General features: G+C 39.5%; 1 long non-coding RNA gene across 1 annotated transcript; it reads left to right on the forward strand.

The window, feature by feature from the left end:
• The first annotated feature begins 6,194 nt into the window (after positions 1-6,194).
• On the forward strand, positions 6,195-21,229 carry LOC145423378 (uncharacterized). The gene is made up of 3 exons (XR_013904430.1): positions 6,195-6,309; positions 6,872-6,991; positions 19,519-21,229. It is a non-coding gene; the product is annotated as an uncharacterized LOC145423378 (long non-coding RNA).
• The last annotated feature ends 2,687 nt before the right edge of the window (positions 21,230-23,916 follow it).

Genomic DNA, 23,916 nt, shown 5'->3' on the forward strand with positions numbered 1-23,916 from the left:
GAGAAGTGAGAAGGGTCAGTCCCACCAGAAGCTCATTTAGTCCCTATCTCTTTCACACACAGACACACGGTCTCTACAAGTCACTCTGACAGAGAGGCTCATCACTCTCACTCTCTCTCTCACACATGCGTTTGCGTGCAAACACACACACACACTGCTGCGCTCCCATTAGGGAGATGTAGTGAGAAGACAGGACTGATGATGCATGTCACAAAGTACTACTGCTAATCTTTCCCTTCTTTCTCTCTTCCCACTTTTCCCCCTTCCCTCCCCCTGTCATTGTTTTGCTTTAATACTTCACATGTCCCTCTGCTTCTGCACTTCTGCTAAAAAGACAAATATTTGTAGGTCATGCAATGACAGAAACTTTACTGTGTGCATCCAAGGTCACTGTGACAGAATATATAAAAGTGTATGCAGTGAATCTTTTCATTTTTGACTCATTTAGTAGCTTTTCTGCATTAGTCCTTGAGAAATGGTATGATGCAATACATATTATATGTAAGTTTGTTATTCAGAGATATATATTGTTCTTCATGCAAGTATTTGTCCTATAAATCATCATCCTACATCGCTAACACCCAGCTAAAATGTAGGTGTCTTCCTCAGTTCAGACTTTAATGTAAAAACAAACATGCCCATGCTGAACTTGACAGTAATACTTTTGGTGTTTAATTCTCAGTCGACCTCAATTGTCTGCGTGTCTGATATGAATGCATTAGCAGGATTGTGCTGTGCGGTGGATTAGAACCTCCCCCGCGCTTTGTGAGGTGTGTGGTAATGCCAGACTTAGTGGATTCTGCTGCAAATCACATCCTCCCATCTTTTCTTAATCCCTGATTCGCTGCCTAATGACACAGAGACTGAAGAACTCAGCGGGAGATCAGAGAAAGGCAGGGAGGGCAGGGAGAAAGTGAAAAGTTGCAAAGACTCAAAAGTAGTTTGATGTCTGAGTGAGGCTGTGCACAGAGCGCTGTGGTTGATTCTTACTGACTGATATGTGTGTGTACAAGTTTTGGCTTTTGACGCGCATGTGTTTACAACTGCTCCATCTATAATCAGTGTGTCATAAGCGGATAGGACAGGTGCTCAACAGGTGTGCTCTCTGATACCAATCCCTCTCCATTTGCTTGTCGGTCCCTCCATGTTTGCACGCACTCATTGTGTTGTTCGTAGAGGAACACCTGGGCTCTGCTGCACCTGGGCTTGTTGCCCAGTCCTCTGTCTGACAGCACACACACACACACACACACTGGAACACAGCCAGTTCCTGTTACTGGCTTAAGCAGGAAGCAGCAGCTGACATCCTATCCTTCAGTTCCTAAGAGACTCAACACCCTGAGTAAACCATCCAACTCGGACCCACTTGAGACTGATTTACCTGAGAATCAGGCCTCTTGTACACACCAGTTAAAATGGGAAAGGAGCACACTGAGGACTCTGTTAGCACATTAAGCTAATAACTAGTGGGTACTTCTACTGAATTCTCTACAGCTGATTGCTTTGGGCATCTATTTGTTTTGCATTTCAAGTGTCGTTTATCTTTCCAACAAAAGCTGCAGTATGCATCACAGCTGCCTGAGCTTTCAGTGAATAAAAATTCACAGCCAAGTGCCACTTTTTGCTGTGATTTGTCTGTTCAGATCACATGCATATATATATTTTAAATGAGCAAAGAACATGAGCAACCTGTTTCTTAAAATCTGTTGTTTTCATTTTTTTTTTTTTTTTTATCTTTTAGCCAGAGCAAAGTTACTATGTTTCTCACATTTGTGCTGTTGGCTATGCACTAGTGGCTATGCACTAGTGAGCGTTGAATTATCCGAGGGAATAATATCTACATGTTGTCTTTTAGATCGCTGTGTTGTTTACTGGAATAAGTAAGGCGATCTCAGCTCCCTCCTCCGCTCTCTGCGAATCACTGTTCCAGAAAGTAGACAGCAGCGATGGGCGCGTTTAAGGAGTAAAGTGGCTAACGTGATTGTTTCTGCACTACGAGGCTCTCCAGTCACTTCCTAGTTTACAAAACATTCAGCAATTTATTTGTTTTACTGATAGACTGATAGACAAAGATGAAGTCTAGATCACCTAAATGCACTAGAAAAATTCACAGAACTAAGACGACCACACTTTAGCAGCATAACCAGCACGATTAGTATTTTAATAGGCAGAAGCATCATCACTATGTTTTGGCAGGTGAAACAAGTGAACATGATCGATGCGCCAATAAAAAAGTGGCTATCAATCTTTCTGTTAGCCTCCCAAGCAAATCTAAACAGATATCATATTACACAAGGGTAAAAGGTCAAATCACAGGATCAGGGACCATATGCCCATTAGCTGTGTGTACCAATTGTCTTGCTGTCTTTATGTAATGGTCTTTTCTGTTTTCTCAGTGCTTTGGAAAGTCCACCTGCTCAATACATCCTTTTCATGTTACATCTGTAGTTTTGTGAGTTACTTAGGGAATATTTACACTTGTAAGCATTGAGCACTGAGAAGATAGAGCGATTGCAAGGTAGTGAAAGGATCCTCATTCTCTTAAGAAGGTTATGGCTGTGCCTTGTCTTTGATTTAGAAGACACAGAGTCACAGGTCTCCTAACCCTGGGGCAAAAGGCAAGAAGGCACTCACACTCGTATTCCTTCTTTCCCGCTTTTCCCCTCTTTTCTCACTTTGTCCCACAAATACATACACTGCTTTCTCTATTTGCCCACCAGTGACCAGTCTCTCTATTTCTTGTCCCCTTGAGCCAGGGGGTCATAGGAGGTTAGGGGAGATATCATTCAGTCATAGAAAACTTAGAGGAACAAAGACCACCATTCAGCAAAAACTTTTATGTTGTTTCATTTTTTTTTTTTTTATCGCTGCATCTCAGCTCAGCTAGATGTTTTATACTAGAAAATTCTTTCACTAAGAGTAGCTGCGCAAAGGCCAGGGTTAAATATGTCATGAAAACCAAATGCTGTGTATAAAACAGTGTATAAAAAAGAACTGGGGTCTTTGTTCTCTCCATGAGCTGAATATTTATTCACTTCTATTTTCTTTTAAATAAGTTAGACTGATTATATACTGTAGATGTTGGAGTTACATCATGTTTTTATCATAGTAGATCGTGGCTTTGGGGATTAAAGCAGTTAGTTAATCCTAATTAAAAGCACAACTGGAGGATCACAAGATTTCCAAAGAATTTTCCTTTCCTTTTGGAATATCTTCTAATGACTTTAGTGGTCTTCACCTTCTCCCACTGACCTGAACATTTGTGGATTTAACTAAAATGACTCAACACCTACTAAAATTAATGGCTTCCCTGGCAATTTAATAGAAACATTAGAAATGATTTTCTTTACTTTACCTCTTTAAGCCGTCATCAGGTAAAACTTTGTGCTTTATCGTCATGTATTTCATGTGTAATGCTGATTAGATCATGTTAGCACACCATCACACTAAGCAGGTATAGACATGATAGAAATGACAGTGGATGTTACAATAAAGTATGATGTTCAGATTGCAAAATATGTTCCCCAAGATACAGCTTGCTAACCAGCGAGTGTTTGCTGATCATCTTCACCCTCTTTAAAGATTCCCAAAACTTACATGGGATCAGACAAAACATGCAAAAGGATTCAATCTACAATGAAAACAAAAAAGGTTCCATGGACACGTTTTAAATTGACTTTTTTTAAAAATGGCATGCCCTGCAGAGGAAAGGCCTATTGATGATAAACTCAGGCCCATAGTTTGGTTACATCATACAAAACTGCTTTTATCATGAAGATTTGTCTTGAAGTCCTTGTGTATAAAAAGCTTAAAGTTATCACAGAATCAGCATCACCTGACAGGTAGCTGTCTGGGCTGTCTGCACACTTAGTGGCAGGTTGAGTGACATGGCAGTGTACACAGGAGTCTATGCTACAAAGTGGGAAAAACTTTATCTGATATTTGCATTTGACTTCTAAATATCCTCTTGTAAAACACACACACTGTGGGTGAATGAGAGGGAATGAGAGGCTGCGAACTAACAGGCCTTGGGGCTAAAGTGGCATTTACACAGACACTACTAATATCAATACTTTGCTGAAGGACAATTTTTACACGACAGAGGCATTCTGTCATAAGTTTAATACACATCAGAGGGACCTGTGAGGGTCTATGTGGATGACACCTATCTGTACCAGACCTGTTTTTAATGATGAGATTAGAGAGTGCACACCTGTGGCCCTCTCATTTTTAACACAACACTATGGCAGGCTGTTGAGTTGATTGTGTGTTTGTCTCCACTCTGTCAGTCTTCTTGTTTCAAGATTGCACCCTGTAGAGTACTGGCCAAAGCCTTGAGCAACCCCTCATTTCTTCATATTTTACTGGCAAAATGGGAAATAGGTACAGCATTTTATTGCAATATGTGCAAACATGAAAGTAGAGTACATGATGCAAAAATACAAATGAGCTTGAAATTCACCACGTTTATTCTTCAACAATGGCTGAACTCTCTTAGGCCACCTTTATTATCATTTCTTTCAGTAGTCTTCAGCAATAGTTCACGAGACTTGTTGAAGGAAATTCAAGGATTGTTTTTCGGATGTTGTTGGCTGCCCATCTCTCTCAAGATCATCCGTCATTGCTTCACTGGCTCTGAGGAAGCCAATCCAGGACTGAGAGTGTAACTTTGTTTGTTTTTCTATCCTTGTATCCTCTCATTGCATCGGCAGTGTGTATGCCATGATGAAAAGTGACACTGTTGCCATTCTAATGCTTTCTAGAAGGTATTGCATTGTGTGAAATCTGATGACACTTTTCTGTGTTAATAATTTCATGAATTTTGACAAGATCCCCAACACCACTGGCTGCAGTGCATCTCTGGCCCTTTAGTTGATCCTACAGGATCTCTCAGGTCCTTGCTGGATTTTCCCCCGACCCCTTAAGGACGCACCTTTCAGATTAGGTTCATCTGCTGTTGATTTGGTATTTCAGGCCTCACACTTGTCCACCACTTTTCCAGTTTCCTCTGAGTTTTTAGGGAAACACTGTGCATCATGCTGAGATATGCCAGAATTTCAGCTAATAGTTGCTTGGGAATCACCAATCTTGTTCCTGTCAAACTGTGTTATCTTCAGCATTTTTAGCACATTAAACTAAATAAAAGGGGAAAATTATATGTTTTGTAGCAGGTTGTTATTAATAAGGCACCTCAAGATCCAATTCAAAACTGGTTCTTCTATAAGTCCTCTGTTATGTGTCGACACAACGCAGGTTCATCCCTTTAATTAGGCCCCTTTTTGTTTAAATTATTTAATGAACCAAATAATGAATCTGAAAATGGTCAGGTAGAAGGACTGGACTGAGTGAAGGGTGAATTGAGTCTTTTGCACAGTAGTGTATCGCTTCAGTTTTTCTCTATGTTTAGGTGTTTCCCTTTCATCAAGTACAATTTCACAAACTACCTTCTTACTCAGTTCAATCTGCTCCCCGAAACTTTGTGTCATATTTGTATCAAGAATAAGGCAACTGGATTCCGTAACAAGCTGACAAAAGAAGAATGTTGCCAGTAAGAAGCCAAAAAACATAATGTGCTGTAAATATTAGTTCTTTCCAATAATTACTTGTTCCTTAAAGCCTCAGGGAAAGTCTATACAGTTCACTGCAAATTATATTTGGCAGACATAACCCATAGTTTTGTGACAGCCAGTGATTTCTCGTATATATGAAAATCCTCTGGGAGAAGACACTAAACTACCTTGAACAAAATAATAAATATAAAAAGTCTTTTTTTTTTGTTCATGCCAAATCCCTAAACAAGAAAATCAATTCCAGATGGCAAACGATAAACACCGAATTTCAATAAGAGAAAAATGTGGTTTTGACAGCTCCCTAATAGAAAAAGAGATTTCTGTTTGACTATAATTGTTGGTTATTCTTATTATTGCATTAGGTGATACTGAATAAGATCAAGAAGAAGGGCAATCACAAAAGGGAATAACTCTTCAAATTTTAAAGAAATGAAAAGATGTACACAGTTTCTTGTCTCTTGTGTGCAGGCCGTTTATTTCAAAAGAGAACCTGATAGTGCTTAACCCTCTCATGACATGCTTCTTTAAATCAAAGAACATTTTGCAGTCATGAATATATATGCATTTTCTCCACTAATCTCTTGTTTTCACTTAAAAGTACAAAGTAAATTACTTATCCACAGACTGCAGCGAAATAACCGTGGATTGGCATTCTTTTTCAAATTAATGTGATAAAAGTTTTCATTGTGGGTTTGCAGGCTGGAGCTGAGAATTCATGTTTCCCTTCAACCACCCAAAGGTTAGTTTCATTTTCAACTTTCCACTTTCCTTTTAAAAATAAACCAAGCTGCTTGGACTTTGATAAATAACTGTGCTCAAGGTAACACCGATCAGTGTTTTCTTAATCTTTAATGTGAAATGCAGCCCAAACTAAACTTGTACTCGCTATATTCTGTGACTCATCTTTCTTACCTTCACTTCATCATTTTACCACCTTGACCCAAGAAGAAAAATGAGGGAAGAGGTCGCTGCAAATCATTTACAGTTTTCAAATAGTTGTAGTACATGTAGCTACTCCTCTGTGTGTGCACTTATATGTTTCTGCCTAATGTGACTTAATAATCAAGACACTCGTGGTGCTTTTCTTTCTGGATGTCTGTTGCTATCCCTTTCCTGTCCCTTTAACCTTAACGTGCACAGAAAGCATAAACTAGAGTTTACTGCCTTTAAAAAAAAATTCACTTTAACCTACCCCCACCCTTTTTATGTCTGATACTAAAACTGCCCTAACATACACAAAGATATGCCATACCTCCAACCACACACAGCTAACCCTGACCCAACCTCTCCTCCTTCAACAGCAGATAGTGTAACATGGGGGGTGAGCCAGACGGATCCCAGACCTCGACACAAGACAGTACCAGGGTGAATCAGGGAGCATCCTCGGCATACTTGCCCCCTGACTCACCCACAAGCCTGGGGTGAGTGCATACAGCTCTCCCATCTCCCACGCACCATGTCCCTCCTCACTCACTCATACACCTCATATTTTATTTGGCTTTCATTTTGACTCTTTTTGTCAGTTTGTCAGTTTATAACTACAATCTCTTTGTTTAACAGTTTTAATAAGCAGATTTGATACAACTTTTATTTGTTTTAGTGGCAATAAAATCTCTATTAAAGATATTTTGTTGTTGCAGTGTCATGATAATGACACAGGAAGCTCCAAACACCTACAAATACCTGAAAAAACTGAGGAATTGTGTACTGAGCATGCACTGCTGATTTGCAGGTTTTGCAGGCTTACTTAAACACAATGTAAGATATTTACAGTTATTCTGAACTGTGATTTTTAAATAATTAAAGGCACTAGTGCATTTAAAATAATTAAAAAAAAAAAGACAAGCTGCACATAAAAAAGCAATTTTTGTTTTTCCCTTACAGACACAATGCTGTTAAAACAATTTCTTATGTCTTTGCATATTTCAGATCATTTTTCAGATCATCAAACAAATTCTAGTATTAGAAAAAGATAACCCGACTAAACACATTTATTAAAGGAAAAAGTTATCTAAACGTACTGAGTGAAAAAGTATATCCCTGAACCTAATAACTGGTTGTGCCACCCTTGGTAGCAAGAACTGCAATCTAGTGTATGTGATGACTGGTAATTAGTCTTTCACATGGCTGTGAAGGAATCTTGGCCCTGGATCAGTCGTCACTCTTCTAGTAATTTTGGTAGGCTGGACACTCATGGGAAGATTCACCACTGCTCCAAGTATTCTCCATTTGTGGATAATGGCTCATAATGTGGTTCACTGGAGTCTAAAAGTCTTAGAAATGGCTTTGTAACCCTTTCCAGACTGACAAATGTCAGTGACTTTGTTTCACAGCTGTTGGTGTCTTCACTTTACTTTGTCAGAGGGGTTCTATTTAGGTGATTTCTTGATTCAACAGATCCGATAGTAATCAGGCCTGGGTGTGGCTCGTGAAACTAAAGCCAACTTTCCAAAAATTCTGAGTTTCATGATATTAAGGAGGAAAATTACTTTTTCCACTGAGTCAGATTGATTTTAATATGAAATAATCAATTGAAAAAATGCATTCTGTATTCTCTAATATTAAAATTCATTTGATGATCTCAAACATGAAAATGAGACAAATGTGCAAAAATAAATAAATCAGGAAAATACTTTTTCATGTACCCAGGCAATACAAATCTGATCAACACTGGATATCAATTAGCTTTACCCTTTTTTGGCTGAATAATGCAAACTGACAAACATGGCAAGTGATGAAGGAGAATCAGGCAAATAGTTGGCTGGCTGGCTCAGGGAATTCAACCAATCATTACTGAAATCTGAACATTTTCATTGTTATTTATATCTCAGTCTAATACTCTCTATATAAGACAGTGCTGGTTATACAATTCATAACAGTTTCCATTTTAATCCATAAAGCACACTGTGGTAATGATGGCCACTTATACTTGCTTTTTTTCCCTTTGCCATGACCTGCTACAGAAATGTAGAAAGTGCAAGAAACAAATAAATTAAGCTGGCTTGTTCATGTTAACTCAGACTTTAGAGGAAGATGTTGCTATGATAACAAAATCTGAGAATCACTCACAGATAAAAGGGTTTCCTGCGGTGCTCCAATAGTTTCTTGGCAGAGCTATGATCCAATTCATCCTCCACCCATAGGTATTGTGTCGTGAAAACATCAGCTGAATATGAAAGGATTCTCTGCATTTGTTGCCTCTACTATTTTACCTACCATGGTTTAACATTAACCATAGCGCCTTTGTTAAAAAATACAAGTGCAAATGAAGGAAAGAAAGATATAAAGAGAGAATATAAAGTAGTTCTTCCCATGTGCAGTTGAGTACAATTTTCAGCAGGGGCTGTGTACGGCACTCTGTTACAAATGTTCTGAGGCGCAAGTGATGGCCTATTCATCTCATTTAACGTTGCTACTCTGAAAGGCTGAATTGCAGTTGTGAGAGTAATGGATTATGGCGTATTCACACATGTTGCACAGACACAAAAAGCACTTAAAAGGACCCCTGGAACTGCTGCTGGAGGAACAGGCAAAATGATTTCACCCACTGTTCCCATTTTGCCGTGACCCTCATTTAAGAATCTGACACCCAAAGTACTTCTTCTTACAAATCAGTTTAATCTGCAGCCGCAGTAACATGGATTCAGTGGGAACACACAGGCCCAGCCGTCAATAGCCACATTATTGGTTGTAATAACTGTACTTACTTATACATTGTTACCACCCAAAAATGATCAACTTTTAGGCGTAGTATGGAAAGAGCATCTTGAAATTACTCCGAGTAAAACTTTCTTCCCTGTGCTGAAGTAGTGTTACACTGCACAACAGCTGCAACATGTGGGCTAGAGATACGATAGAAGTGGACAGGAATTTACAGCTGACTGTGGACCGGGAGGCACGGGTGCAAGTCTTAACATGCTATTTATTTAGAGTTGCACTTGTTTGGGTTAACTAAGGCAAAATCATAGTGTGGGCTGGAATAATCATTTTTTATAAATTAAAACATGACGCTCTGTTTTCCTGGATGCCAGTTACCAATTTCCCTTCCATGAAAAAGGAACAAATCCAATCTATAGTTTTTCATGCAGACACTAAATATTGCCTATTTTAAAATGCAATCAGCAGCTTTATTAGGTACACCTTGCTGATGGTGGGTTGGACCCATTTTACTTTCAGAGCTTTTTTAATTCTTCGTGCCACAGATTCAACAAGGTCACGGACATATTCCTCCAATCATGCTCCACTGCCCAAAGAAGATCTATCTGGTGACTGTGAAGTTTATAGTGTGCAGAGAACTCATTGTTAAGTTCAAGAAACCAGTTTGTGATTTTAACTTTGTGGCATGGCTTGCTATCCTGCTTGAAGGAGCCATTAGAAATTGTTACACTGTGGTCAAAAAGGGATGGACGTGGTGAGCAACAATATTCTGACAGACTGATGTTAAAACAATGCCTTGCTGGTACTAAGTGACCCAAAGTGTCTGAAGAAAATATCCCTCACATCATTAGACCACCAGGAGCTTGAACCATTGATACAAGGCAGGATGGGTCCATTCTTTCATGTTGTTTGCACCAAATTCTGACCCTGACATCCAAATGTCTCAGCAGAAATTAAGACTAATGAGAACTGTAGCCACAGTTTCTTATTCGTAGCTGATAGAAGTGACAGTGCGTGTGGTCTTCTGCTGCTGTAGTCCATTTGCTTTAAAGATTGATATGTTGCATGCACAGAAATGCCCTTCTGCATACCTTGATTGCAATAAATGGTTTCTGTTGCCATCCTATCAGCTTGTGGTAGGGCCACCTTTGACCCTTGGCATCAGCAAGGCATTTTCACCCAGCAAACTGTCTCTCGCTGGATATTTTCTCCGTTTTTGGACCATTCTCTGTCAACTCCAGGGATGATTGGGTCAGCATTTTCTGAAATACTCAGAAACCTATACTGCATGTTCAGAATCACTTAAATCACCAATCTTCATCCATTCTGATGCTCAGGTTGAACTTCAGCAAATGACTAAAAGTGGCTGGTGAGTGTGGGTTTCAATAGCAGCTGGGACAAAAAACTTAGGGTTGTTCTGCGGGTAAGATGACTTTAACTGAATGAAAGCCAAATTCATTGTACTTTGGTATGTAATTCATAATCACTGTTTCACATACAACAAATGCAATCAAATATGTATTTCACTTAAATTTAACATTGACAAACTAACTCTCTGTAATTGCTTTTCTTGTGCTATGTGAAGCATATTGGTTTATACAAAGGAAACAAGCCAAATCAGGCAATACATATGCAGTCATCATACACTAAATGATCGTTCACTGTCCCCTCATGTCTGAGAGAGTCAGCCAAATGAGCCAGAGTACTTGTTAAACATATGTTTCAGGCAGAGAGGGAGGTGAGTTCAAGCGCCGCTTTAACTCTGCGGAGGTGTCTCAGGTCTTTTATGGATGCGCATGCTGGCTTTTCTGTGAGGGCAGGAATGGCGCTGCGTTTGCTGTGTCCCATATGTGTTGATGTGTATCTGTAGACAAGCACACACCGCCTTGTTTTTTTTTTGTTTTTTTTACAGGGATTTTTATATAAGCGTGAGCGATGACGTTTAAACACTTTTCTGTCTTCTTAGTGTGTGTGTATTTGTGAGCGCGTGTGAGCGCGTGTGGTTCTGCACACATTGCCAAATATAATTATGACTTCCCAGGGCTACTTCCCACTGTCTGGGCTGGCTCTCCCAGCAGGGGTAGATTGGGAGAAAATAAGGGCTTATTCACTGGACTATAAAAAGAGCTGTAAACAATCCCACATTGTAGCTACTGGGAAAAAAACAGACAGCTGGCAGCATGAAGGAAACGCTCGGCTGCACTGGCTGGCTGACTGGCTGAGGTCGGTTACTTAACTGACTATCTGGTTAGTAAGGTTGTTGACTTACATTTTGGCACGCCACAACTCTCTGCTTGTTTCTGGCTGTCTCCACCAGTAATAAGAGTGCGGTCTGATCAGGCCATCGTAACCTCAAACCCACTAGTTCACCGCAGTGACAGCTTTTCCCAGCATGCCAGTTCTCTGACATACTGAAGTGACTGATAATCTCAGAGCGAGGCTCATTTCTAGTTGTTTTTGTTCTTTTCAGACTTATAAGGTTGCTGCACAACATGTTTGCAGCATTTGTTTGAATAGTTTATTCAGTATACACAAGTTTACTCTTGTGATTAGTCCTTAAGCAGTTGTTATTGTTTGTTGATGAGTGTAAGACATTGTTAAAGAAACAATGAGCTAAAGAAGTAGGTATGAAACTGTATTTGACATTTAGACATGGAAGATATGTTAATGCATACTGTAAGCAAGTAAGTCAACAATCAAGGAGACTCATCTGAGTGGAAGCAAGTCTGTCAAATAGGAAGTGCAAAGTGTGCAAAAGCTTGGCACTAAGACTTTACCATGGGCATATATGGTGATTACAAATATGAAAGGAGAGCTAAATGAGATACTCAGTCAAAGGAAATGGATAGCTGCCAGACGGATCAATTATTTTCCATAAGATTTAAAAAAAAAAAAAAGAAGAAGAAGAAGAAATTACATAATTTAATTCAAGTTCTTGTCTCTGACTCTATTTTAATGGCCATTTTGGCTAAGTACATACTGCTCCATTTACTGTATTTTGCAAAAACGTATTTTAAAAATAAGGCTTTGAGTGTGAAGACATAAGAATTGGCATATTTCCATATTTTGATTTAATAATGATTTTGTAAAGGCAACCTTATCCAGTGACAGTTTTACAGAGTCCGGCTGATGTGTACAGCAAAAGCTAGATGGAGACCAAACTGAATGTTTATTTCCTTTAAAAGGGCCAAAGCACATTAATCAACATGAGCACTTTTCATCTGTGGTCCCTCGCAGGTTGATGGCATTTATAGACAATAATGGAAAACCAAAGATGCAGAGACATCTACACTTAGGCAAGAAATAATAGCATTTAAGCAGTAAAACAAAAACATAAACCCTACAACATCAGCCCACATCAAACATCAAAAAGCGCTCATGAAATCTCATTCACAGAAAATAAAACACATTAGCACAATTACTAAAGTGATAATGTGAAGCTCTCCTAGTTTGTCAAAGAGAAGATAAACCTGGTTGCTTACAGTCCTATTAACCATTCTCGATAATATTCATCTTGACATTATTTTAGTTCTTGTTTGTTTTGCTTGCTTTGTGTTGTTTTGTTTTGATTTGTTAGTTTGGAGATATTTTTTTTTTATTTACATTCCATACAACAGAAGGTGACACCATTTTTCCCAATCTAAAATCTACACAAAAAGAAAGTACAGGGCTTGTTTGGAATAAACTCAATCCATTTATCCTTTTCTATTCGCTGCGGACACTCACCAACACAACAAAAACACCAAAAACAACCAATTAATGAAAAGTACTAATTCCTCAAATATACTTAAAAAAAGAGCTATATACTGTACATGCATGTGCCTGTATTAACTAGGCACAAACACGCACACACAAGGCACCCAAACAATAATAAGCAGCTCATTAAAACAACCTGGGTTTTTTATTTCGTTTTATTGTTTTTTTTTTTCCCAAGTCTTCTCAGCTTTGGGGACATTATTCTGAGATACACACCTCTATCTGGGAGCAGGGGGATATCATTTACCGCTGCACAGCTCTGAGGAGCCACTTATGCGTGAAAGGCAGATGTGTTTGTGCAGTAAACAAGAGAGGGGAGTCGGAGAGTGCTGAAGAGCCATGCCAAGAGATCTTCCCTGGCTGCCAGGGGGCTGTAATGCTAGACTTCATGAAAAAATATGTCCAGTAACAATACCCGGCATGAAATCACAACAATACATGCATTTTGGGGGGGGTTTAGAGACACTGAAACTGTAAGATATCGGCACGTTTCCTCTTGGAAAAAGCATGAAATCATTATCTGAGTATGTTCCACACTTTGTCTAGTCGCAAATGATTTGAAAGAGGCAAACAGATGTTTTTATTTATTTTTTATTTATTTAATGTTGGATAAATGTCATTCAGTTTTCTGAAGGAACTCAACATCCACGCAAAGTATTCACACCATTGCGCACAAAACAAATCATTTCAATCATAAATCATTTTAAAGGATCCATGTTCCTGTGAGATCACTGCAGAGATATTTCTGTCTGACACATGACCTTTGTCCTCTTCCTCATTGTATGGTTATTTTGGTGATATGCTGTTTATCAGACTCTCTAAATAGTGTAGACCTAGTTATTGCTTTCCACACTTCAAAATGTAGTTAATCACTACGCTTCTGTAGCTATTTCCCTCTGGCTTGGCCTATATTATTCCAAGTATTTCCAGATCCATCATTTTCCTTTTGGATAATTTGTTAAGCACTTTGCTTCTTCAGCATGCATCTGGTGAGTGAGTCTATCCTTTTTTCCCCCCTGACATCTTTTTCTTTAGAAATGAGTATCAGCTACGCTACCCAATAATTTTCTTTAATGCAGAATATTCCCGCAGTTACTTCTGTAGTTGCTACTTGAAAGGATTTCAGTATAAGCGTAGGCTCTGTAGTGTTTTTGCTGGACAGCGCTGAAGCACCTGATGGCTGCAAAGAGGAGACAAAGTGCTGCTTACAAAGTGGGCGAATCACCTGAGAGTAACTCCACAAGGAACATGAACCATAATTATTGCCTGCTCTTTGTTTCACACACTCATAGAGAGAAAAGTCAGTCTCCGAAATATTTCAGATAAGGAGAGGACTCAATGGACCAATTATTCAGGAGCAAGAAAGCAGCTGTGCTTCATGAGATCTTCTGGCTCATTCTTAGACAAAATATACCAGAACCAAAGAATTTCCAAGTGAACTTAAGTTTGGAAGTCAATTTAGCAAAGTAGGAAGGAAGGAATCAGATGTTGTAGTTTTACTGTAATTGTCAGATTAAAAGTGAACCTCAAATAGTACTTTTAAATACCAATCATGAAGCTAAAACAATCAAAGAAGCTCAAGTCTATCTATTGTAAATTATCTGCTTGTTGTCATGACATAACCCACACACACACACACACACACACACACACACACACACACACACACACACACACACACACACACACACACACACACACACACACACACACACACACACACCTGTTTCTCTGTCTAGACTGAAACTTAAATCTTCTGTGCACAGTCTTTATATTTTCTACATGTGTCAAGTCAGATAATTGTTTTGTGCAACAGTCAGCACGGTTTTCATCTGCTTGTTCTACGAGGGTGTGCAGTCGTGTTCACTATGAACACCTGAGCATGCGTTTAACTGCCAATGTGAAATATATGCCTTCCTCAAATGACAAATATTTGATCACATTTCATACCTGTGTTTAGATTTGCATCATATTTAAAATAATATCCATGCTCTGAAGAAAATTCTATGAATGGAAGTTGCTGCAGATTTGATTAGGCCTTTGAAATCCTCATAAAATATTTGGATTAAGCAGGGTGCTTAATCATTAGGTCCAATGCCAATTTCTTGGCAGGGTTTCAATTTTGCTTTCTTTATTAATAAAGCAATCATTTCCCTTCTTGTAATGAAGTGTTTGAAATACCCATGAATTTTAATTAAAAAGTGCTGCTCAGTAGCCATGAACGTCACAGCGTGGTTCTGACAGGTAGTTGTTGTCATTATGGATAATTTGGTTTGATATCTGACCCCACAAATCTGCTCGGCAATATTGTGTGCTTGCGTTTGTCCTAATTGCTCTTACTTGGCACAAAAGCCCCAGTAATTAATGAAAAGCTCAAATTTACTTTTTTAGAGTCTCTTTAATCCTTGTTGGATGTAACTCCATTGTTTTCTTCACTTTTCTAATTGAATACCCCACTGGTCTTTCTAAAGGAGGCTCGTATTCTATAATAGAGATGGATAACTTGGCTCAGTAGGTGCAAACTTAATTGATGGTATCATCATAATGTTCCAATGCGTTCTCTGTGATTCGGATACTGTTTGTTTACGTGTACGCTGTGTGTGTTTGTGTGTGTGCTTTTTTGTGGGGCACTGCATGATCATGAGGTGTGTGTTTGTGTGAGGGGGGAATGTATAAATGGCTGGCAACATGCATTAAGAGAGAAGCGTGGTGTGAATAGTGATTGTGTGTGTGTGTGTGTATGTACACAAGAATGTGTGTGTGGGAGTAAGCACAGTGCGTGCATGTAGTGTTAATGAGGCTGCATGCTTGCTTGTGTTTGTATGTGTGTGTCTGTATACGTGTATACGTGTGTGTACACACATCTCATCTGCATGGCGCCATGCCCCATCGCTTCCATTGGGGTGTGCGAGAACAAAGACTTTCCATTTCCAGCACTGCTGTGCCTGCAGGGAAAAGCCTGATCATAATTAGCTGAATGATGAGTCTCCACCATGCACCACACAGCAGGCCTGTGGCTGCCTCTCTGCAGCACCCCTCTCTCTCTTTCTCACTCTTCGTTCCATTTTCTCTACTTCTTCCTCTTCTTCTATTTCTGGAAATTTTCTTTCTATTCATTATCTTTCACATGCGCCGCACGCTGCTTATCATCCATCTTCTGCTCCCTCCGTCCGACTCTGACTCCCCCTCTCTCACTTTGCCTTTATCATTCTTTCACTTCATTTAACTCAAAGGAATTAAATGAAGACATTCACTCTGTTTTTCTCTCTTTTCCACTCTCTGCTACTCTGGCACAATCACTTTTTAAAAAAAATTTTTATCTCCCGTTCCCTCTTTAGTTGTGAAAAGTGGGAATGGCACACAACTGAATTCAAGTGGTTTCAGATTAAAACAAGTATCAGTCACCATATAATATTGGCTAACAATATGTGCTGCACGTAATAAAGAGAGTAGTATGAAGAGGCATGTGTAAGTAATGTTAATGTCGAGAATTTGTAAAATCGAATCTCTAAGTTACATTTTATGTCATTTTATTTTACCCAGTAATATTTTAGATATTCATTTTGGTTATATTTTATAATAACTATATGCTTTCAGGCATTACTGAGGTATTAGGGAATACGTCATACATCATTTATAAAGCACTGCGCCTACATTAGTATACATTAGTATTTGACTTATAAACAGAGTTGTAAATGCTTTGTTCTCAATTAATAAGTTTTCATACTTAATAAATGAGACTTTAACCATTTCTGAATAAAGTATTACATCATTATTTAGGAGCTGCTAATGGTTCAACTAGGTAAATTCTCTCTAAAATATATAGATGCACATTTATATGTAGTATAATGACTTATGCACATTAGGTATGCACTAATTATCAGTTGTGTATTTTTGTAGTGATTACTGTTGGTTTTATAAATACTTGCTCCATCCATCCATTTTTTTCTGAGAATCCAGTTCAGGGTTGCAGGGCATGGGATGGCAGAAAACTCACAATCACATCCACATCTATGGGTGATTTAGAATCACCAGTTAAACTAACCCCACTAACTGCATGTCTTTGGACTGTGGGAGGAAGCTGGAGTACCAGGAGGGAACTCAGGACTTGTTGTTAATTATTGTGACCACATCTAAAATGTGGCCAAGTTGTGGCGTATGAAGCAATTATAATTGAAACTGGAAGCACCTCAAGACTCAAAAATTAAAGTCTCCTCTATCCTTACAGCAGAAAAGGGAAACACACAAAGAACAACGTGACACAAACATACAAATATTTATTGCAAGACGCAAACACAACCTATGTGAGGTTTACAGAATACAGGAATGTAAGTAGGACCAGAGTCTCGAGGCATTGATGAGAGAAAGAGACTCAGTGATAACGCAATTTTAATATTCTGATATTTCGCTGAAATATCGAAATCAATTAAAATAACATCAATAAGATTATCACAAAACAATAGCTATTATTTCACAGGGATTCACAAACAGTTGTTAACACCATAAAAGGCATTTGCATGTCTTTAGTTCATTCTTTAAGTTCAACTTTTCTCTGCTGTGTTTAAAAGTGCTCAAGTATTAAATGAATGACTTGCAAAGCTTTTTAACCCTTTAAGACCTAGAACCAAGTCCGTCAGAGCTTATATTATATTTTTACATGCTGTAGTGCCATTTTTGGGAGCATTTCAAGTTGCTATACATCAATACAACCATTATAGCCCAAATTTTAATAATATGTATGCATTAAGTGCATAGTAATTACATAAATTGCAAAAAAGTGCAATAACCTACAAAAAAATAGAAAATCGTTTTTGTTTTTTTAACATATATTTCTAGTTAGAGAAATTTAAAAGGCTTATCCCTCAAAACTGTAAGTACAAAAAGTTGCACAAAATAGTTTCCCACCACAGGAAATTTATTTTGAGTGTCTTCATAGTTTTATTTTTGAAATACAGTAATTTTTATATACTGCAGAAAAAATGAAAAACAATCGTATAATGCAAATCTGCAAAGAAAACAGCATTTGCATCAAAATAAACTATTTCCAGCAGTGCAATATGACTTCTAAGCATCCCAGAAATGACACAGAAAGTCATAAAGTAAAACATAATTTTTAAAAACACCAGTATAGGCTTATAAGGCCTTGATGGTAAAAAAAAAAAAAAAAAAAAAACTACATTTCCGCGAAAATTATGTCACTTCCGGTTTCGGGCAGGTCATGGCGGACATGCGATAGTTCGCGCTGATGTCTATTCCAACATAGGAAGTGTTACGAACAGCTGATCGGATCGGCAAAGCGTGTTTCTGGAATATTATTTTTTTTGTTGCTGCAAGTGCTTTTTATGCAGTTTTTGCAAAGCTATATGTGGAAGGAAACCGTGACCGAGGACAAGCTGATGGCATAAGATGTAAGTACAACTCCTCCGGTTTCGTATGCAAAAACAATAATTGCGCTAGTTTACGTGGTTACAGTGCTAACTAAAATAGTTCGTTTTTAAAGGGTTAATAGTGCTCCTCCAGCATAATGAAAACTCAGAGCTGCTCTTCGTGGTGATCAGGTTCAGGGTGCGCTCCTTCGTCATGGAGAATCCCAAAACAAGCAGCACTGCCATGGCATCTGAAAAACTTCTGCCTATATTAAACTCGAGTCTTTCAGACTGCTTGATAGTGTTCTTCATTTTCTATATTTTAATTTTCAGCATTTTAATACACATTCTTTTTCAACCACAGGAAAAGCAACCCCCTATCATGTCATGTGAAAACATAAAACAGCAAGTGAGACTTACCCCCACAACTTAAGATAAAGACACGTTCAAACTGCTTCTCCAAACTTTCAAAGATTTTATCAGTTCACTCAGTCTGGCAATAATTCCCAATATTGTAATATGACTGTTCCTGGCATGTATGATCCGAGGGATGTGGTTCTTCTGCTCACCTCCTCAGTGACTGTCACCATGTTTGTTGACTGTATCATGACTTACGGGTCAGCTGGGTTTCATTATGCTCAGGATTATCAATGACATCTGTTCTAAGTCACACAGCTCTGCCCTTCCTTCATGACAGAAAGCACTGAAAAGCAATATGTCTGTTAGCAAACAGATGAAAGCGGATACTGTAAATAATCAGGGTTGCCTTTGGATCAAGTAGAAATCGCTGCATCTGGTGAGCATCTGTGCAAGGTGTTGACGTTTGACAGAACACCCCGCTAAGTCTTTATTAGGACGTAGTTTAAACTGTTCACATTTAGTCGGGAAACTGCTTTGTGTGTCAGCATGTGCGATCTTGATTAAACATAAGCATTAGTAAGCACTGAGTAAGGAGGATTTTATGAACGCACTCTAACTCTGTGATTTTATGTGTATATATGTGTGTGTGGGTCTGCTGATGGACCACCAGAACAGTATCCTGTGAGGTGGCTCCTGGGCAGCTCAGTCATCCAGTGTGCCACCGCAACTCTCATACAAACAGATACACTTCCACTCTCCCTCCTCCTCTCATTTCCTCTCACTCTCTCTCTCTCTTCACACCACAACAGGCCAGGCAGATGGCAGCCCCTCAGCCCACCGTGCCAGGAAAAGCATGTGAATTAAAGGTTATACCCAGCAGGTCTGAAGAGCTGCCAGCATCATCGCGGTGCGGCAGAGGGGGGGGCTCCAGCCCACCTGCCTTCCAGGCTCTGGGACATCTGGCTGGGGTTTTGTGGAATGATGAGCGTGCTGCCGCCAACCCCTGCTACTGCCACCACGGCCGGCACCGTGCCGAAAGGAGAAGCCGGCGTCTGTTCAGTTTTTCTGCTCTCAAATGAAACAAATGAGCGGGTGTTCGTCTGTCTGGTGGACTGCGCGGCTTTGCTCGTGTGCATTTGTGTGCTATTTCGAAGCAAGAGGACTGGGTAGTGGTGATGCCTTGTATTTGAATGTGGTGGTTGGTGTGAGCCACACTTGCTGTACGCAAAGTAAAAGTTAAGTCTCAAAATGTTGCTATGTAGTTTTATTTAAAATTTCAATAATTTCTCATTTTTTTTAAAAACTTCCTGTATTAGTTTTCTGGACAAAAGTTTCCATTTTTAATGTGCATAACCTTGCCAATCCTTGCTTCACAAATTTTGGCTGAGACATAAGTTCATAAAGCCGTTGCCAGGTCAGGCAGTCTGTAGACGTTGACCGAAACAGACATGTCACTGTTGAAGGCTTAACAATACAGCCTGTCTCAAATCTGTCCCTAATTCCTTCCCAATATGTTTCCCCTTGTTTGCTTTAGCTGGGAGCGGAGTGAAACACTAGGACCTCGAGTAGCTTCACAGATGTTGCGGAGTATTTCTAGACGTCCCAGCGTACAGAAGCTTTATCAGCCAGTGAGACACATTACATTCACCTCAGGGAGTCTCTGACAATGATGATTAGAGGTAGTTTGATTGGAATAGGCTTTAATTTTTGAGGTTACAGAACATTCTCCTTAGTTTTTCTTTTTTTAATAAAGTCAGTGTTAATTGGACCAGCTGTTCTCTGCAAATTGGTTTACAATGAAAATAGTTGTGCAATACAGTTTTATCCCTTTTTTAAAGTATTTACAACAATTCTCATTTCAGCGACACAGCCACCCTATACGGTATGGTAAAGAAACCATGATATTATAGCTAGAAACTCCGTGATCCAACAATCCCCTGAGACTAAGCATTTGGCAATAGTAAGGAGAGAAAAAACACAGCTCCCTTTTAACAGGAAGAAACCTCAAGCCAAATCAGGCTCTGAGAGGGTGGCTGTTTGCCACGACCGGTTGGAGCTGTGGTTTGCTTTCACAGCTTTGACAAACTGTTTCTTACTAAGCGTCGGGTCCTTAATGGGATAGTTAAATTCCAAGTTGTTCCAGCTTGTATTCACAACTTGCATTCACAGTGTTAGCCGTTACTCTTATCTGTAATGATAATGTTTTACTAATCAAAATCTTTGCAGAGACCTAGAAACATCTGCACGAACAGACTTGAACAAGAAAAACACAAGCAGTGAGAAAATGAGTTTGAAACCTTTTTTTTTAAAGGCAGATAAGAAAAATAAACTACCAAAGTTTACCCACATTTCTAACCAAACTTGGAAATACTTTTAACAGTTTTCCTGGTTCCTGCGTGCCTATTCACTAGAAGCAAAAAAGTTACAAAACAGGGCCTAGCATTTCTGGCTACGCAGTTGAATTGAATTGTTCAGACACTCGTTCTTTCAGTTATAACAATAAATTCTTTATTTTTGGTGCTTCTGTGACTGTTCATTTTACCATAGCCAAAAACTACACAAATGTAATCACAGCACACAATAAACCTATATTATCCCTTAAATAATCTAAATCGGTGAGCATCACATCAGAATCGCTTAGTCTGATATTCCTCTGTGAGTTGCGGTGATGTTTTTGGTTCCTGGAAGCAACGCACGCGACTTTTGTGTGACCTCTCCACTCCAGAGGTCAAAACCATCAGCGGTGTCAGAGGAAAACCAGACACCCAGCGAAGGTGTTAATGACTCCCTTAGCCGCAAACTCAGCACAGTGTGTGCATGCTGGGTGTCTGTACTGACTCCTGAGGACAACCCTCAACAGAGAGGGTTTCTTATGAGGTGGCAGTGTGTGTGTGTGTGTGTTTTCCTCGGTGTTAATGTGTTAACGCGCTTATCTGATTTAATAAACACTTGCACCGCCACAGCCCCGCTCGTTTTCATGCTAAAACTTTTTTCTGACACACATGTACACACACACACACAACTCTGAGCAGTGCGTAGTGCAACTCCTAATGTCTGGGCCTCTAGGCACAGCACCGGACTCCCTTCCTCCCTGCCAGCTGCCAGCGCATGACCCCCTGATACATCCTCCTCCACATGGCCCACACAGCTGGTGCAGAGCCTACACAATGTAGGCTGCTCCCTTGCTTTCCCACATACACACAAGCATGCGCGTGGGCAGAAACAAACACATATGTTGGTATACTCAGATAGACACAAACAGACTTTCAAACACACAAAAATGCACTCACAGATTGAAAGAAACAACATTTAAACATGAATTTTTCTCAACCCAAAATCCACTAGCTTTCTCTCCCACCCACACACACACACACACACACACACACACACACACACACACACACACACACACACACACACACACACACACACACAGATATATACTCTTTTTACGATTTACCAGGCACATCTTAAACCACTTACTGTCTCCCTCTCTATTTTGCGTTTGCCAAATAAAGGTGTAGAGGGTAAAGAGCGGTGCGCTGGACGCCACGCTATTGTTCCATCGGCTCTGTTTAAATACTCACACAACTCTCCTGTGTATGTCCCCCTGTCTTCTACTCAGTTCTGTCTGTCGTGTTATAAGGTGTAGGGTTTTCCATGAGAGAATGACAAATAGTTGGCCACGAAGTTGATGGGAAAAACATTGGAGGGTGATTTGAGGCAGATGATTGATTTTATAGAAAAGCTGGGTTTTGGAAAGTGCTTTGAGTGTATTATGCTGTCAGTGGCTTTTTGAGGTTTGTTCATCACTACTGCAGAATTCAAGTAGAGTGACAACATAAAGGAGAACAAAAAGATGTGGGAAAATTGAACAATATACGCTATATGGACAAAACACATTCTGCCTACAGGACCATTGAAACCCAGGCTGTGAAGCTCCCGCCACACAGTTTTTGTGTTGATGTTAATGCCAGAGGATCTTTGGAGCTCTGCAGTTATTGAGCCAGCAGAGCGATGACATCTCCTCAGCACTTGGAGACTGTAACTTTACGTGGCCTGAAAATTCATGGTTGAGTTGCTGTGGTTCCTAAATGCTTCCACTTTGCAATAATCCCATAAACAGCTGATTGTGGACTATCGTGGAGGGAAGAAATTTCACAAGCTGACTTCTTACAACTGTGCCATCCTGTTACAGTAAGATGCTTGAATACAGTGAGCTTATTAGAACAATCTATTATTTCCAAAATGTCTCTAAAGGGTGGACTGCATGCCTAGTTGTATGACTTTAAACTTCTGTGGCAATGAGACTGAAAACACCTGAATTCAAAGATTAAATGGTGTGTCCCGATACCTTTGTCCGTATAGTGTTCTTTATTTAAAGGCACACATTTTACTGTTGTCATTTTGTTATTTGCAGCATCAGTCCTCAGTCTGTGGCCAGTTTAAAGCAAATGCCTGAATTTCTTTCTCAGAAGGGCTATTTCCTTCGTGCAAATACACATACACACACACACACACACACACATACACACACACACATACACACACACACATGCAATCCATCCCTGCCTCTTCTCTTGACACTATACAGAGTGGAAATTGGACGATCTGTTGGCATCATCAGCGGTACTTGTCTCTTTCTCTCACTTGGTCTCCAGGCTGAGCACTGAGCAGGTACAATTTTGGATGAAACTTGAATGATAACAGCTAAAACTTATTCCAGTAAGAAACTGCTGTAGTGCCACTTCACTGAGCCTTTTTTATCATACTGTGTCCTTGCCTCAAACCAGCTGTGGCACAGTACCTTCTCTATTATAGAGCAGGTAGGATTCAGATTTCTAAACAAAGGACATTTGCTGGTCTTGACCTCATTTTGTTTGAGTTAAGGGCAATGCTGCTACTCTTTCTCACTTAAAGCATAAAATGAAATATGTGTTTGTGTTTCAAAGCAATTTTTATGTTTCTTTTTATTTTCATTCAGAGAAATGTTATTTGTGCACTGCAGCGTAGTCTAGTCTGTTCTTTTCAGTCGGGGCTAAAAAGTAAGGGATGTTTGCTTATGGAACAGGGCGGCCTCAGGGCAGGTTATCACAGTCCTGACTTGCAGCACGCCTGGTGGGCGTCAAAATGGTACCAGCAGGCTGAGCTGATGAAAACCAGACAGTCTGGAGCTGAAAAGTACAGCGCTAGTGGAATGAAGGGAT

This window comes from Astatotilapia calliptera, chromosome 22 (assembly GCF_964374335.1).
Source record: "Astatotilapia calliptera chromosome 22, fAstCal68.1, whole genome shotgun sequence".
Lineage (NCBI taxonomy): Eukaryota > Metazoa > Chordata > Actinopteri > Cichliformes > Cichlidae > Astatotilapia > Astatotilapia calliptera.